This window comes from Lipotes vexillifer, unplaced genomic scaffold (assembly GCF_000442215.2).
Source record: "Lipotes vexillifer unplaced genomic scaffold, Lipotes_vexillifer_v1.1 scaffold1042, whole genome shotgun sequence".
NCBI classification, from domain to species: Eukaryota; Metazoa; Chordata; class Mammalia; order Artiodactyla; family Lipotidae; genus Lipotes; species Lipotes vexillifer.
In genome coordinates this window covers 374,445-389,385 of record NW_006777400.1, presented here as the reverse complement: position 1 = coordinate 389,385, position 14,941 = coordinate 374,445, and the positions used below count along the sequence as shown (strand labels likewise).

The 14,941-nt window shown below is 33.2% G+C and overlaps 1 protein-coding gene across 1 annotated transcript in view; it reads left to right on the top strand.

Annotated features, from left to right (window-relative positions):
* The window catches only part of HTR2C (5-hydroxytryptamine receptor 2C), a 263,697-nt gene that overhangs the window by 220,146 nt on the left and 28,610 nt on the right, over positions 1-14,941 (top strand). The window lies entirely within an intron of this gene.

Sequence of the window (14,941 nt, the reverse complement as noted above, 5' to 3'; positions counted from 1 at the left end):
TTGGCCAGTAGAATTGCAGCGGCTATGCTCAATACTTTCGGATTATGTACTGTGAACAACGTGCAGACGTCGACTGGTAACATTTGCGTTTAATCGGGATTCTTCTATTTAATAATTATTCTTAACCTATTTATCTGATATTTAGGTTAACAATAATGTAAGAAATGTAAAGTATATAAATATGCAAATGTAAAGTTTCCTTTTATCCTGCTAAATTATTTTATGTGTCAAAAATGCCAATGAATTCTGCAACACAGACACATAACCTTTGAGATAATTAAAACGATTTGAAGATGACAAAGATACATGGTAAAATCTAAATTTTTAAAATGCAGCTTTTAAATCTTAGAAGAGATCAATCTATCCCAGAATATTAATCTTAATATTTTTATTCTAATTCTATATCTTCAGTGGAAAACTTTATAGTGCAAGATGAATCTTCACAAAGTCAAAATTTATGCTGTTAATCAACCTAAAATATACTATTTCCCCTTCATTTTTAAATATCTCCTTGAATTCTGGTTATACAGAAACAAAAACATCTATTGGTTTCTTTAAAGATTTGGGGGAGAGAAATGATCATCTTATTGTTTTTATTTAAAATATTCATGCTCAACAATACTAATATTCAAGTCACAAAATTTAACCAATTGGAATATAAGGGATTTTACAATCCATTTTCTCCTTTTTTTTCTCCTCCAGTTGGAACGTACATTTAGTGTCTCATTAAATAATTCCTCTTCAAAGTTATGTTTCTGTAAAAGATTCTGATAAATTTTACAATATCAAGATGTCTTTACTGATATCATCTAAAGATCTTGACTCTGGGTTCATTGATTAAATAAATTTAAGTTTTAAGATTGTTCTATTATAGGTGAATGCACACACACACACACACACACACACACACACCTACAGATAAAAAACAGTGAAATTTCTCCAAGAAAAAAAAGTGAATCTATATACACAATTTGACCTGCATATTCAAGGACTTACACATTTTACCCTCTCCATCATGAAGACCTTCTCTAGAAAGATGCCAGTTCTTATGGCGCTTACAAAGGAAATACACAGCTAAATTAAATCAGAATATTAAAAGCATCACCTTCTAACAATTGCAGACTGGGTAATTTGGACTGACTCTTGTGCTAAATACAACAAAAATATGGGGAAAATACTATAAGCATTGAGAAGCTAATAAGAAAATCTACAAACAATAAATGCTAGAGAGGGTGTGGAGAAAAGGGAACCCTCTTGCACTGTTGGTGGGAATGTAAATTGATACAGCCACTATGGAGAACAGTATGGAGGTTCCTTAGAAAAGTAAAAATAAAACTACCATACGACCCAGCAATCCCACTACTGGGCATACACCCTGAGAAAACCATAATTCAAAAAGAGTCATGTACAACAATGTTCATTGCAGCTCTATTTACAATAGCCAGGACATGGAAACAACCTAAGTGTCCATTGACAGATGAATGGATAAAGAAGATGTGGCACACATATATAATGGAATACTACTCAGCCATAAAAAGAAATGAAAATGAGTTATTTGTAATGAGGTGGATGGACCTAGAGTCTGTCATATAGAGTGAAGTAAGTCAGAAGGAGAAAAACAAATACCATATGCTAACACATATATATGGAATCTAAAAAAAAAAAAAATGATTCTGAAGAACTTAGGGGCAGGGCAGGAATAAAGATGCAGACGTAGAGAATGGACTTGAGGACACGGGGAGGGGGAAGGGTAAGTTGGGACAAAATGAGAGAGTGGCATGGACATATATACACTACAAAATGTAAAATAGATAGCTAGTGGGAAACAGCCACATAGCACAGGGAGATCAGCTCTGTGCTTTGTGACCACCTAGAGTGGTGGGATAGGGAGGGTGGGAGGGAGACACAAGAGGGAGAAGATATGGGGATATATGCATATGTATAGTTGATTCACTTTGTTATAAAGCAGAAACTAACACACCATTGTAAAGCAATTATACTCCAATAAAGATGTTAAAAAAAAAAAGATAGACATCCATAAAAAGACAGAAATTCAGGAAAAATGATTATGACTTTTGGGTCACGTCTGCTAATGAGGCATTTGCAAACCTGAAGATGTGATGACAGGTTGAGAAGCTCATTCAAGTCTCACGAGCCTGGCAAGGGTCAACCAACCTGGGCTTAGTTTGGGATCCCAAAGGACTGTACACTAGAAGTAAGGATGAACCAGGGTTAAACCACCCTTGGCATGGAGTTCAGGCCTGGTTCAAGCCACCCATCTAAGCAAAATAATCTTGAGCCTGGAAATTGGATTAAGGTGATTTCATAGTCTTCACCTTTCCAATTTTCTTGATATAAACAAAAAAATCCTTATCATCCTAGGCTTCAAATGACTTCTTTCAATAATTTTCAATTCCTGTAACTGAAATACAATGATAAACAGACACATGAATAAACAAGACAAATGAACTAGCTATAACACAATAAAAGATAATACAAATGAACCCAGAGGCACTCAAGATAGTTGAATTACCTGACATAGACTTTAAACAACTATTTGTAGTGTGAACATGGAAATTACAAGCTGAACTTACATATTTCAGCAAGAAACTGCAAGCTATAAAGGGTGACATTTAAGATATAAGAAACAACGAGAAAACCTGGAGTTCAAACATATCAGGAAAACCTTAGAACTCAAAGACAGATTAGACATGGCTAAAGAGAGCATTATTGGAGGTCAGTCAGAAGAAACTGTGATGAATGAAGCAAGGAAAATCAGAAGGATATAAAGGGGAAAATAAGAAGATAATGGACATACAGTACAAAGTGAGAAGAATTCCACAAGGTGAGAAAAGAATGGCAGAAAAGCAATATTTGAAGAAATAATGGCTTTTCAAATTGATGAAAAACACCGATTCTCTCATTTAAAGAGCTCAACAAGTCTCAAGAAGAATGAATAAAAAACAATCAACATTTAGACCCAACATTGTGACATTGCAGAAAAAGAGAAAACATATATCAACCTTAAAGAAAAAAAGATCAAGTTAGTTCAGTAGAGCAACGATAAGATGGATGAATGCCTTCTCAACAGCAACAGTGAAAACTAGAAGATATTAAAATGATAGTGTCAGTGTGCTGATGAAAAGTGAATGCTGGGACTTCCTGGGAAGCCCAGTGGTTAAGACTCACACTTGCACTGCAGAGGGTGCATGTTCGATCCCTGATCTGGGAACTAGGATCCCGCATGGCACAGGAAGTGGTGAAAAAAACATTTTTTTTAAGTGAATGCTAAATTAGAATCATATATTCAGCAAAATTATACCTCAAGAATCAAAGTGAAATAAAGACATTATCAAGCAAAAACTAAGAGAACATGACAAAAGCAGGCTCCTGCTTAACAAAATACTAAAGGATGTTCTTCAAACAAAGAAAAATGGCCACAAAAGGAAGGTTGGAGATGCAGGAAGCAATTAAGTGCAATGAAAATGGTAAATGTGTAGTTAAATATAAATAAACATTGACTGTATAAAACAATAATGATAATGTCTTATGGCATTCAGTATATTAATGGAACTAAAATGCACAAAACAATAGCATATAAGAACAGAGCATTGAAAGTAAACTTTTATCATTGTCCAGGAGAAAAATAAAAATGATATTTAGTATTAAGCTTTGATGAATAAAGTATAACTGTCCATTCAACGGTAATCACTAATAGAAAGGAAACGTTTACCTTCCAAATTTTTAGAAGAATATTAGAGAATAATATAGCAAATCCAAAAGGAGGCAATAAAAGATAAAAAATAGGAACACAGATCAGGTGGGAAAATATAGAAACACATACTAAGATGGCAAAATTAAAACCAAATATATCCATAATTATATTAATTGTAAATGGGACTAAATATTCTAAGACTATCAGATAAGATTTGAAAAAATAATCCAACTATGTGTTTATAAGACACATATATATCATAAGGAAAGTAAGGGATTAAAAAGGTACTCCACACAAACACTAACCAACAGAAAGATTGTATAGCTATATTAGTAATCTACCAGAATAGATTTTTCAGCAAAAAACAATTATTTTAAAGAAAGAAGGTTACTTCATGATTATGAAGGAGTTAATTCATTTGGAAGACATAGAATAATGAATGTATGTATATAATATTATGGCCTCAACATTACTAAATTAAACATGGACAGAATTGTAAGGACAAATAGGCAAGTCTACAATAATGGTGTAAAATTTTAACACACACTTTTCAGTGATTTATGAGGACAATGAAAAAAGCTGAACTAATTGACAAGTGAAAAATACATATTCCTATCATTTGCATAAGAAATATTTATCATAATTGACCATATATTCGGCCATAAATTAATTCTCAATAAGTTTCAAGTGTTGGAATCATAAAGTAATTCAAATTCAAATGAAATAGAAATGTTTACCAAAAGGTAACTAGAAAAATCTACATATATTTGGAAATTAAGAAATTATTTTCCAATAAACTATGACCCAATGGATTTAGAATCCACTGATGACTTTTCTCTGAACCATTTATTATTATGTGATTGTAAACTAATAATTTTTTCTCACTTTATTATTCTTTCTTCCTTTATTAGATGGCATTGTACTGTAAGGAAGGTTTTCCCTCCCACTTTGTTATTCATTTATTCATATTGGTAAATACTCCTGAATTCTTTTGTAATCAATGTAACTTAATTCATTACTGTCCTTAATTATTTTGACACTCAAATTGTCCCAGATTTGTCCAAAAACTCCTTTTGTTATGTCCCATCAGCACATTAAGAACTTTTTTACTTTCTGTCGTTGATTTTGCCAGATTTACCCTTTATTTTCCATGTCCCAGTTCTGAAATCAGTTATTTCATACAAGGAACCCTTGGGTTTTTTTAGTGGTCAGAGGTTTTACAAACAGATATGGAATCTAGGTACACTCATTGCTATATCTATGCCTTTAATTCCAATCCAGTAACACAGGATTCTTCTGCTACCTTCCCAATTCCTTGTTATTCCTCACCTTTCTCACAATGAGTAACCTGATCCTCAAAAGCATCAATATATTTATTTAATATTTATATTTTCTAAATCCTACAATATGAAAATTCATTTCAGAATTGCTATCCTCATACCACTAAATAAAATTGTATTGCAATTGTTTTTTTGTTTTTGGGGTTTTTTTTTTGCCTTTAGAATGTTTCCCACTGAGGTTATATGTCAAAGCATTGTGTTCAAAATATTAGAATTAATATGGATTTTTTTCTTCTGTGTGGTTCTGTTACCAATTCTTTAAAGTTAGGGATTTTTTTGGTTTCTGTATGCATTCAGTATTGATTTATCCTACCTTGCTACCTTTATTTTTTAATATGTAAGACCTTAATATGATGTTCCAAAGTATGCAAATAGTATACTCAGAGAAGTGTCACTCTTTCTTCTCTCCCTTGGTTAACCCATTCAATAATTTCTAGACTACACTTCAAAGTTTATTTTTGCAAAAAACTATATATATACTTGTTTCTCCTTTCTTAGATAAAAGATAAAATACTACATACATGTTAACACTTTGCTGTTCTTTACTTTGTAATATGTCCTGGGAATCCCTCTCTATCCATTCATACTACGATGGTAGATGTAAACCCAAATATCATGTAAATGACCTAAACACTCTGTTTAAAAGCCAAATTCCTTTTTTAAATGCTCATTAGTACTGCATTTTATATATATATCATAATTTATTTAACCAGTCTCTTGTGTAGTATGAGCATTTGTTTCTAGTATTTTGTAATTACCAATAATTCCACCAGAAATAATCATTCTCTCACTCTGTGTGTGTGTGTGTTTCATATTTTTGAAAGTTTAATTTCACCAAATATTCCTCTTTCAGTCTTTCATAATGAAGTAAGATATTAGCTGTAAGGCTTCCCTGGTGGCGCAGTGGTTGAAAGTCCACCTGCTGATGCAAGGGACATGGGTTTGTGCCCCGGTCCAGGAAGATCCCACATGCAGCAGAAGATGTTAGCTGTAGGTGTCTTACAGATGTCCTCTATGAGGTTGAGATAGTTCCCTTCTATTTTTTGTATGGTCACTATTTTATCATAAAAACACATTGGATTTTGTCCTTTATTCTATTAATATCACGTTACATTGATCGATTTTCACATGCTGATACAACCTTGCATTCTTTGGATAAATTCCCCTGGCTCTTGATGTATACTCATTTTTATATGTTGCTGGATTTGGTTGGCTAGTATGTTGTTGAGGATTTTTGTACTTATATTAAGAAAAAGTACTGGTCTGTGGTTTTTCTTTTTATATGACATCTTTGTCTTTTTTTTGGTCTCAGGAGTAATACTAGCTTCATAAAATGAGATGGGAAATATTCTTTCTTTTTCTATTTTTTGGAAGAATTTTTGAATGATTGGTGTTAATTCTTTAGACATTTGATAGAATTCACCAGTGAAGCCATTTGGGCCTGAGCAGTACTTAGTGGAGTTTTTTAATGTCAAATGGAATCTCTTTACTGTAACAGGTCTATTCATATTTTCTTTTTCTTTGTGAATTAGTCTTCATAGCTTGTGTATTTTTTTAATTCATGTATTTCCATACAAATTGTAAAGTTTTTGTTCTAATTCTGTGAAAAATGCCTTGGTAATTTGATAGGTATTGCATTGAATCTGTAGATTGCTTTGGGTAGTATAGCCATTTTGACAATTTTGATTCTTCCAATCCAAGAACATGGCATATCTCTGCATCGACCCCAACTAGCCAAAGCAATCTTGAGAAAGAAAAATGGAACTGGAGGAATCAGGCTCCCTGACTTCAGATTATACTACAAAGCTACAGTAATCAAAACAGCATGGTATTGGCAGAAAAACAGACATACAGATCAATGGAACAGAATAGAGAGTCTAGAAATAAACCCACACACCTATGGTCAATTAATCTATGACAAAGGAGGTAAGAATATACAATATAGAAAAGACAGTCTCTTCAGTAAGTGGTGCTGGGAAAACTGTAGAGCTACATGTAAAAGAATGAAATTAGAACATTCCCTAACACCATACACAAAAATATATTCAAAATGGATTAAAAGCCTAACTGTAAGGCCAGATACTATAAAACTCTTAGCATAGGCAGAACACTCTCTGACATAAATTGCAGCAATATCTTTTTTGATCCATCTCCTAAAGAAAATAAAATCAAAAGTAAATAAATGGGACCTAATTAAACTTAAAAGCTTTTGCACAGAAAAGGAAACCATAAACAAAACAAAAAGACAACCCATAGAATGGGAGAGGATATTGGCAAATGAAGCGACTGACAAGGGATTAATCTCCAAAATATACAAATAGCTCATGCAGCTCAATATCAAAAAAACAAACAACCCAGTCCAAAAATGGGTGGAAGATCTAAATAGACATTTCTCCAATAAAGACATACAGGTGGCCAAAAAGTACATGAAAAGATGCTCAACATCACTAATTATTAGAGAAATTCAAATCAAAACTACAATGAGGTATCATGTTACACCAGTCAGACTGGCCATCATAAAAAAATCTAAAAACAATAAATGCTGGAGAGGGTGTTGAGAAAAGGGAACCTTCCTACACTGTTGGTGGGAATGTAAATTGGTACAACCATTATGGAGAACAGTATGGAGGTTCCCTGAAATACAAAAAATAGAGCTACCATATGATCCAGCAGTCCCACTCTTGGGCATGTATCTGGAGAAAACAATAATTCAAAAGGATACATCCACCCCAATGTTCATCACAGCACTATTTACAATAGCCAAGACACGGAGGCAAACTAAATGTCCATTGGCAGAGGAGTGGATAAAGAAGATGTGGTACATATATACAATGGAAAATTAGCCATAAAAAAGAATGAAATAATTCCATTTGCAGCAACATGGCTGGACCTAGAGATTATCTTACTGAGTGAAGTAAGTCAGACAGAGAAAGACAAATATCATATGATATCACTTATATGTGGATTCTAAAAAAAATGGTACAAATGTACTTATTTACAAAACAGAAATAGAGTCACAGATGTAGAAAACAAACTTATGGTTACCAGGGAGGAAGGAGGGGAGGGATAAATTGGGAGATGGGGATTGATATATACACACCAATATATATAAAATAGATAACAAATAAGGACTTACTGTACAGCACAGGGAATTCTACTCAGTACTCTGTAATGATCTATATGGGAAAAGAGTGGCTATATGTATATGTATAACTGATTCACTTTGCTGTACACCTGAAACTAACACAACATTGTAAATCAAATATACTCCAATAAAAATTACTTTAAAAATTCATGTAGATTGTCTCATTAGTTGGCATGCAGTTATTCATAGTATTTCCCTATAATCCATTTTATTTATGTCATGTATCCTCTTCTATTCATGTTTTTAGTAATTTGCATTGTCACTGTTTATTCTGGTAAGTCTAGTTAAAGTTTTATCAAGTTGGAAATTATCCCCCCAAAATCAACTTTTGTTGTGTTTTATTTCATCCTGGAAGACTCCCTATAGTATTTCTTTTTCTTTTTATAAGTTTATTTATTTATTTATTTTTGGCTGTGTTGGGTCTTCATTGCTGCGTGTAGGCTTTCTCTAGTTGTGGCAAGCGGGGATACTCTTCGCTGTGGTGCATGGGCTTCTCATTGCGGTGGCTTCTCTTGTTGTAGAGCACAGGCTCTAGGCACGGGAGCTTCAGTATTTGTGGCATGCGGGCTCAGTAGTTGTGGCTCATGGGCTCTAGAGCGCAGGCTTACTTGTTGTGGCCCATGGGCTTAGTTGCTCCGTGGCATGTGCGATCTTCCCTGACCAGGGTTCAAACCCATGTCCCCTGCATTGAAAGGCAGATTCTTAACCACTGCACCACCAGGGAAGTCCTGTTATAATATTTCTTGTAAGGCACATTTGCTAGCAACAAATTCTTAGCTTTTGTTTACTGGAAACATTTAACTTCTCTTTCATTTTTAAAGAGTAGCTTTGCTGGGCATAATATTATTGGTTAATAATATTTTTATTCCATGACTTTGAATATGTCATCCCAATGCCTCCTGGCCTCCATGGTTTCTGGTGAGAAATCAGTAAAACTTAGGGATTCCTCATCTGTGATGCGTTGCTTCTCTTTTGCTGCTTTCAAGATTCTCTTTGCCTTTGGATTTTATTTGATTACGATGTTTCCAGGTATGGATCTTTTTGAGTTTAGTATACTTGTGGTTCATTGAGATTCTTGGATGTGTAGATGAATGTTTTTTTCTGAAAATTTGAGAATATTTTGCCATCAGTTTTTAGAATATTCTTTCTGCCCCTTTCTGTTTCACTTCTCTTTTTGAGACAACCATTTTGCATATGTTGGTACACTTGATGGTGTCTCACAGTTTTCTGAGGCTCTCTTCTTTTTTCTTTATTTTTTATTCATTCTTTTCTTCAGAATGCATTATCTCATGTTTTATGATTCTCTGCCAGTTCAAATCTGTTGTTGAGCTTCTGTAGTTAATTTTTCATTTCAGATATTGTGGTCCAGAATTTCTATTTAATATTATTTTATAATTTCTGTCTTTACTGACATCATCTATTTGGTGAAGCATCATACTTATACTTTCCTTTAGTTCTTTTGACAAAGCTTTATTGCTTCAAACATTTAAAATACCTTAAAGTCTTTAGTAAGTTCACTGTCTGTGGCTTCTGTAGAAACAGTTTCTATTAGTTGCTTTTTTTCCTTGTATAGGCCACACTTTGTTTATCTGTATGTATCACAATTTTTTGTCACAACCTATACATTTTAAATAATGTAACTTAACAACTTTAGGAATCAGTTTCTTCCTTCTCCCAAGGGTTCAATGTTGTTATTTGTAGTTGTTGCTGATTTTTTTTTTTTATCACTGTTCTAAACTAATTCTCTAAAGTAGGCATTCTTTGCTGTGTATGGCCACTAAAGTTTTTGCTAAGTTAGTTTCATGGTCAGCTAATGATCAAGAGGGATTTTCTTAAGTGCTCAGACCAGTAAGTTTCCCAACCCTTCTCAAGAGGCTCTGTGTGTACATTGGAACATGTCTTCAATGCTCAGTCTGGCAGTTTACAACTCTGCCTTAGCCTTTATTTCCTGCATGCACAGAGCCTCAATGTAAGTTTTAGATGAGTACTTAGGGCCTTCTTAGATTTTCCCTAAGTCTCCACACAGCCCTACCCAGGTATATGGCCTTTTGAATTCCCCAGAAATATTTTGTAGCTTTGGAAATACCCCTATGGAAATCTCATTCCATGGCTTTTCCTCATAAGTTTTTTGTTTGGCATGTTTTCTACCTCAAGTGGTATCACCACCTCAAGCAACTGCAATACTTAACAATTGTCACTGATTGGTTTTCATAAATAACTCCCAGGGAAAGTCTGTTTGCAATGGATGAGCACTAAGTCAAGTCAAATAATGATAAACCCTGCAAGGGTTTTCCAGGAAATGGCCAAAGATGTCCAAAAAAAAAAAATTCTTTGGAATGGGGTTTTGGAAGATCTCCAACTCTATTCTGACCTTTAAAGTGCCTGCTAGGCTGCTGATCTTCAGGACTGTTATTTTCCAAGGCTACAGCAGAGCTGGGGGGTGGGGGGGATGAAAGAATGAGAATAAGGCAAGCTTAAATTCCACAAAACACTGTTCTTACGGAAGTAGAGCTTTCTTCTTGAATAAATACTCCCCGAATTACTGAAAGACTTTGGCATATTTCTGGAGTTCTGATAGGTTGATTTTGACAATATTTTCCAGTGTTCTCATTGTTTTTATAGATAAGAGCATTTTTATGTCTTTATCACCATTTCCACTAATGTCACCTCCAGTTGTATCATCATTCTTTACTTTAACCTCCTTTTGTCTTTATAATTACGCTAGGTTTCTTATAGATAAAATATAGTTGTCTTGTTTATTTATCTAATCTTGCAATCTCCACTGCTCATATTTATATCTTTTATATATAATGTGATTATTGGTATAATTGGGTTTAAAACTAATCTTTTGCTGTTTGTTACTTGTCCCCTTTTTATTGTTGTAATTTTCTGTCTTTTTTTTTTTCTTATTCTTTTTTCAATACTCAATCACCTCAGGGTCTCTTTTATTTAACTCTTTCATCTGCTGTTCAGCAGTTACTGCTTCAATGTTCTTTGCATATCTAGTACTTTTAATTGTATGCCCAGCATTGTGGGTATTATATTATAAAAGCCCTTGATTTTGTCATCATTCTCTCGTAAGTGTTAAATTTTATTCTAACTGAAAGTTAAATTATCAGCATATCACCTGGATACTGTATTAGATTCCTAGTGCATAGCCTTACTTCAGTCTCAACTAAAGACCCTGAGTATTTTCCAAAGACGGTCCACTATGTGTATACGATCTCTAAAATCTCAGCTTTGCTTTCCAGCCTTCCAGTGTCTGTTATATGCTAGGACCCCAAGAGGCTTACCTAGGTCATTTGCATCTCAGGAGTTGGCCAAAATCATGAGAATAAATTTTATGCAAGTTTCAGAGAATCCCCTGTGTGTCTGTCCATTCTCTCCTGGCATAACACCCAAATTTAAGTCTCCATTCAGCTCTTAAATGTTATTTATGTCTCAACTTCCCAGCAAAAGTGCTACACTTTGACTGGGCTCTATTTCCTTAAAACATAGTTTCAAAATTGCTCATCAGGAGGAAGCTTGTGTGAATGGGAGCTCAAACATGGGTTTCCTGTCTCTTAAAGATTGTAGCTTTGCACTTTAGCTTATCCAGTAAATAGAAACAATTGTATAATGCATTTGGTGCAGCCTTGTTTTCTGTTGCCAAGGTATAATTTACATACAATAAAATGTACAGATTTTTATGTATAGTGATTGATGAGTAAGAAAAAAAGATAATTTCTATGTAACCATCAGAAATAAAACAAGATTTAAAGTAATTCTACCACTCAATAATTGTCCGCATTCACTTTCCAGGCAATACACCTGTAATGGGACACCCATTGTTCTTTATTACTAATATTTAGTTTTAATTTTCCCAGATATTCAAATAAATCAAAATAAACATTGCATTCTTTTATGTGTCTATCATCATCTTTTTTCAATATAGTGATTTTGAGATACATCCATTTTGTTGCACTTATCATTAACTTGCTCTTTTTTATTGCTAAGTAACTATCATTGCATGAATATACTACCAGTTGTTTATTCAATTATCTCCAGATGGATATTTACATTATTTTCAGTTTGGGACTATTAGGAATAAAATTGGTATGAGAATTATTTTTCAAAGTCTATTTTAGGTTCTCTGTTTTTATTTCTCTTGGGTAAATACTTAGGAATGGAATTGCTGGGTCAAAACAAAGTTGTAGGTTTATCTTTATTTAAAAGAAACAAACAAACAAACTACCAAAGCAATTTTCAAAGTGGCAGTACTATTCTGTATTCCCACCAGCAACATACGTGAGTTCTAGTTGATCCATGATTTCATTGCCACTTGGTAATGCCAGTTTTTATTATTTTTTTTAGCTAATTGTAGACTTACAGAAAAGCTTCAGAATAGCACAGAGAGTCCCCTTACATCTCTCATCCTACTTCACTGAATATTAACATTTTGTATACCCATAGTACAATGATCAAAAACGGGAAATCATCATGTCGTACAGTATTATTAACTAAAGTACAGATTTTGTTCAAATTTCACAACATTTTCTGCTAGTGTCCATTATTTGTTTTCATATCTTATTCAGGATTCCACATTGTATTTAGTTGCATTGAGCAGCTTCAGCTGCATCCAACAAATTCTGATAAATTCTCTTTTCACTTTTATTCGGTTCCAAATATTTTCTAATTTTCCTTGTAATGGCTTCTTAGATACATCCATCATATAAAAGTGGACATTTAATTTCCAAATATATGGGGGGGGTTAAGTATCTTTTGATATTAATTTCTCATTTTGATATTAATTTCTCATTTAAATGCTTTCTTCTCTGCAATCATCCTCTGTGTTTTTTTCAGTCTTTTAACTTTATTGACGCTTTCAATAGCTAAGTCAAAGATTTCTCTTGGTAAATGTCACATTGCACTTGAAAATATGTGGGTTATTTCCAAATACCTTTTGATAGTGATTTCTAACAAAATTCCACAGTAATAAGAGAACAGACTCTGTATGATTTCAATACCTTTAGACCGTGAAATTTTTGCCTCTTGTTTTATGTCCCTGGATATGTTCCAGTGTGTCCTGGTTTAAAGTCTATAGGCACTTGAATAGAATTTGTATCTTGCTGTTGTGTGAAAGTTGTATAAATCTTAATTATGTTGAATTGGTTCATAGTGCTTTTCAGGTCTACTATATCCTTCTATTTTTCTGTCTCTTCATCCTATTAATTTTTGAGAGTTTGATATTGAAACTCCAACTAAAAATCTTAATTTATCTACTTCTCCTTTCAATTCTGTTGATTTTGCTTCATGTATTTCAGAACTGTGTTATTAGGTGCATATATATTTTTAAATTATTATATCATCCTGCTATATTAACCCATCTTTAGTTATGCAATCTCCCTCTTTGCCTCTAATACTAATCATATTATTAAGTATATGTTATCTGAAATTAATATGTACTATAGTATTTTATGCATATCATTTCATGTAGTATATATTTCAATTCTTTACTTTCAACCTATATGTGTGTTCATAATCAAAATATATCTCATGTTAGCGGCAAAAATTTTAATCTCTCTTTTCTTTTTAAAACTTTTTATTCAATCTGATTACCTTTAACTTTTGATTAGAGGGTTTAGTCAATTTACATTTAATGTGATTATTGACATTGATTTTGACATTTGTTTTCTATTCATCTTTTATCTTTATTGTTGCTCCATTCCACCTTTCCTGTTTACTTTTTTATCATGATATAGTTAATATACCTAAAATTTACCATTTTAAGTATACAACTCAATAGTTTTTAGTGTATTCACAAGGTTGTACAACCATCACCATTATTTAATTATAGAGCATCTTCATGACACCAAAAAAAAAAGTATTTAAAAGAGTCATTCCCCAATCCCTCTCTCCCCAGACCTTAGAAATCACTAATTTACTTTTTATTTCTATGGATTGGCCTACTCTGTACATTTTCTATACATAGAGTCATACAATATGTGACCTTCTCTATCTGCCTTCTTTCAAATATCATAATGTTTTTCAATTCTTCCTTGTTGTAGCATACATTAGTACTTCATTTACCTTTTTCCTTTCTTTGTTAGATTTTAGCAGTTGATTGAGAAATAATTCGGATATAATTCACCTAGTTAAAGTATACAGTTCAATGGCTTTTAATATTTCATAGATGTGTGCAACCATCACCTCTATTAGTTTTAAAACACTTTTGTCACCACAAAAACAAAAAAACCTTATAAGTATCACCACCCCTACCTACCCATCCCCCATGCCTAGGCAAGAACTAATCAATTACCTGTCTCTATAGGTGTGCCTACTCTGGCAATAGATGGGATATCATGTAGTTATGATCATATAATATGTGGTCTTATGTGACTGGCTTTTTCACTCAGTAATCTTTTTAAGTGTGAATAAGATTCTGTTGTATGTGTATACCACCACTTATTTTTTCACTCTTCCACTGATGGGCATTTGGGTTATTTCCAGTCTTTTTTAATCATGAATAATGCTGCTGTGAACATTCATGGAGCAATTTTTCTTTGAACACCTGTTTTTAATTCTCTTGCGTATATAACTAAGGAATTCCTTGATCACATTGTAACTGCCGAATTATTTCCAAAGCTGATGTACCATTTTAAATTCCCATCAACCTTATAGGAGGATTCCAATTTCTTCACATTGTTACCTACATTTTTTGCTGTTTATATATATGATTATACCTGTCCTAGTATGTATAAA